Below are 4094 nucleotides of genomic sequence, written 5' to 3'. Positions count from 1 at the left end.
GTGAAATGAGTTCTAGCAGTTCACAAACACACACACACACACACACACACACACACACACAAACACAGCATTTTAAAACACAATTTATCGAGCTGCCGAGCCAGTCCTGTCTCTCCCCAGTTAATTGTCCTCTGTAGCATATGCTGGAAGGCTTGCTTTCCGGTTTGCTGTCTGTCTGCCCCCCAACTTCCCCATCTTTCAATTCCTCCCTCTCTCCTTCTTTCATTTTCACACTACCAGTCATGGAGATGTGAGTCTGTCATTTGCACTTACTCCTTTAGAAAATGACAAAAACAGACATTTGCCACAGCCATTGGGTATCTCTGGCAGTCTGGAACATAATAAGGAAACAATAACTGTTTTCCTTTGTGAACTTCCAGCTGCCAGTTTGGAAGTTTCAGAAATAGATGCATAGAACTGTTACATGAAAAGCAGCAGACAGGGGAAAAAAAATTTAAATGTCATGCTTTTTATAATAATAATTATGTATATGTATATAAATATATGTATATATTTAATAGTGAATTGGTGGGTTTTTGTTAAATGTGAGCCAAAATCATCACAATTAAAAGAACCAAAGACTTAAACTACTTTAGTCTGTGTGCATTGAATTTATTTAATACACGAGTTTCACAATTTGAGTTGAATTACTGAAATAAATGAACTTTTCCACGACATTCTAATAAAAAACAGGAAGGGGGCAAAAACTTTTTCACACCACTGTATATATATATATATAATTATTATAATTATATTATAATTATACAATTATTATAATTATAATACAATACAATTATAATTAATTTAGATGCTTGGAAAAAAATGGATTGGCAGTCAATAAAGAGTCACCTTTTCAGCCAGAGAGAAAAGGAAACAAAAGGTATGCAGGTAATTTTATGCCTTTAAGAGCCCTACAAAATCAAGGCACTGGTAAAACAACTACTACAATATTGTAAAAAAATAAAAAATAAAAAATAACTGGGTCATAAAAAACAGGAAGGGGGCAAAAACTTTTTCACACCACTGTATATATATATATATAATTATTATAATTATATTATAATTATACAATTATTATAATTATAATACAATACAATTATAATTAATTTAGATGCTTGGAAAAAAATGGATTGGCAGTCAATAAAGAGTCACCTTTTCAGCCAGAGAGAAAAGGAAACAAAAGGTTAAACAGGTAATTTTATGCCTTTAAGAGCCCTACAAAATCAAGGCACTGGTAAAACAACTACTACAATATTGTAAAAAAAAAATAATAAAAAATAAAAAAAATAACTGGGTCATGGTAACCAACTAAACCTTGACCACTTGATCTTCCAGAAGAGCCGGCCTACCAATGGGGGGAAAGCAAAGTACGGTTCCCTTAGTTTCCCATTCAATTCAATGTGAAAGGATAAAGAAATAAAGAAATATCCAATAGACTTAGATTTGCCTATTTTAAATGTTTTTCACGTCAAACAAAGCAAAAAATCTAGGAGATTTTTTATTTATTTTTTTCGCCTTCAATGTAATAAAACCAACAAAGGACGGTCACTGCAGTGAATGCAAGCAGTTCAGGGACAAGCTGACAGGAGACTGTAGCAAACACATAGGAATTAGAATCAAACCACCAAACACTTTGTGGCATTCTGGACCATTTGAATGCTGTTCGAACCAAAGTAACCTCTGAAGGTACTAGAAACATGGTGAGGTCATGGGTTTGATTCCCATGAAGCACACATACTTGTAAAGTGTACTTTGAATACACTGCAAGGCGCTATAGATAAAAGTGTCAGTCAAATGAATAAATGTACATACAAATGCAAGTCACTTCAGAGAAAAGCATCTGTTAAATGACTACTCACTAAGAATAATAATTGCAAAACAATAACTAACACAATAAGGATAAGTGGCCCCTCTCAAAATGAATCTCGTGTCTAACTGTCCATTTCATTCCAAGCACATATGGATTTATTTATCGTGTCACCTTAAGCGCAGTCCTTGATGCTGTTCTAATTGAGACACCTGCTTCCTGTCAGACCTGAATTTACAGGACAGAGTGCTTTTCATTTTCATGGTGCTTGATCTCAGGAACCTTTCATGTCTGGAGAAATAAGTCTCTTTTGACTCCGCCGCCACCGCCACAATTCCCTGGACAAAGACCTTTCAAGTTTTAAAGTGTTGTTCTTGTTGCCTCTCAAATATCATTATTATTATTATTTTTTTTTAAAAACCATCAGTCGTTATCAAATAAAATCCAGCTGATTTGCTGAGAGAGGAAGGTGCGCTTTGATTTACCTGAACAGTCAGTCGGTCGGACGGTCTGTAACTCTCCTGGTCCGAGGGAAGCCTTTATTACTGTTTGTATTTGAGGACCACGAAAGGAAGATCACATGGCGTTCTGAAACAACAGATAACCACAGGGGAGTCTGGAGTGCAGTGGTTGAGTTTGCTTAAGGGACAGCGGAGTGAACTGACACTGAAAGCACAGCAGATTTTCATTGGTGTGTTTTTCCCTTTTATAAGTGGTAAACAGAACAAAAAAGATCACTAAAACATGTACAGGATAAACCCTAGAATCAAAAGGGAAAACAAGAGCAAAAATGATTACTATTGGAGAGATGTAGCATTACATCACTTGCTGACCATCGGATCCTCTGCAGTGAATGGGTGCCGTCAGAATGAGAGTCCAAACAGCTGATAAAAACATCACAGTAATCCACAAGTAATCCACACCACTCCAGTCCATCAGTTAACATCTTGTGAGGGGAAAAGCTGCATTTGCAAGAAACAAATTAATCAAGACATTTTAACTTTAAACTGCTACTTCTGTTCAAAATACGAGTACATAATCCATAATAACGCTTCCTCCAGTGAAAAGGTCCATCTCCTGTTGTCTCTCAAATTAAAATCCATCAACAAATTTGTTTAGGACTGTTTTTGCTTGTAAACTGTGCATATGTCTCTCCTAATTCAAATAAGACGACCTTTTCACTGGAGAAAGCAATATTATTGATAGAGGATTCATATTTTAAATGGAAATAATGGTTTGAAGTTTAAAATGCATTAACAATTGATTTTTACCTAACAAAAACATAGCTTCTGGCTTCTCAAGACATTAACTGATTGACTGGAGTGGTGTGGATTACTTGTGGATTATTGTGATGTTTTTTATCAGCTGTTTGGTCTCTCATTCTGACGGCACCCATTCACGACAGAGGATCCACTGGTGAGCAAGTGATGCAATGCTACATTTCTCCAAATCTGTTCTGATGAGGAAACAAACTCATCTACATCTTGGGTGGCCAGAGGGCCAGAGAGTAAATTCTCAGCAAATTTTCATTTTTAAATGAAAAAGTAATTATTTGTTAAAATAATACAGTAATCGATGTGAAAATAATTGTCATAATATTTGCTGTAACTTACAGGAAAGAAATCCAAGATCAAAAGATTTTCTTTTTTCTTTTTTGGTGTATGTGTATTTCTCATTCAATACTGTATTTTTGTTAGAAAATCAATTACAGACTGTTTATCTCTTAAAACTGGTGATGCTGCACCAATGACTTTTTTTTTTTTTGAGAAACTATACATAATTAAAATCTTTCCACTTAACTAATTAACTTCAATTATAAAGGCTGTGAGCACACAGATGCACTCATCAGCAGCATGAAATTGCTTATTATTCACATGTAACCCGCTCTTAATATCAAGAAAATATTTTTTCCATACTTGCCAAGCCAATTACCATTGACACTAATGACACAGGAACGCATGGTGTTGTGCCGTGGTTTTATGTTTAAATAATGTTTTAATGATAATATTAAGCTTCTTATTTGAGTAAACATTGTCTACCTGCAGTATTGTTGCTAATGGACACAAATCTGAGCTCTCAGAGGATTTCTGATCGAGTTATCCAATGTATAAAAGACATAAAATCCCTCAAATTATATCTTAATCTGCTTAAAAAGCAGGGATAACTTTACAAACATTTTAATACAAAATCAAGCGTAGCGTTAGTTCTGGCAGGTCACGTTAGTCAAGCTCGCATCAGCTGACTCTCAGCTGATCCCCATCAACCTATGGGAATACGACACCTAAGT

General features: G+C 35.1%; 1 long non-coding RNA gene across 1 annotated transcript in view; it reads right to left on the bottom strand.

The window, feature by feature from the left end:
- The window catches only part of LOC107714562 (uncharacterized), a 3454-nt gene extending 1080 nt beyond the window's left edge, over positions 1-2374 (bottom strand). Inside the window, exons 1-2 of the long non-coding RNA XR_001636989.1 lie at positions 2293-2374; positions 1982-2145 (exon numbers count right to left, since the gene is read on the bottom strand). This is a non-coding gene — a long non-coding RNA (uncharacterized LOC107714562). The remainder of the gene's footprint in view (positions 1-1981; positions 2146-2292) is intronic.
- Positions 2375-4094: the final 1720 nt, after the last annotated feature.

This window comes from Sinocyclocheilus rhinocerous, unplaced genomic scaffold (genome assembly GCF_001515625.1).
Source record: "Sinocyclocheilus rhinocerous isolate Xijiao unplaced genomic scaffold, SAMN03320098_v1.1 scaffold990, whole genome shotgun sequence".
Classification (NCBI taxonomy): Eukaryota; Metazoa; Chordata; class Actinopteri; order Cypriniformes; family Cyprinidae; genus Sinocyclocheilus; species Sinocyclocheilus rhinocerous.
Note: the sequence above shows the minus strand (reverse complement) of the source record. Positions and strands in the feature narration are given on the sequence as shown.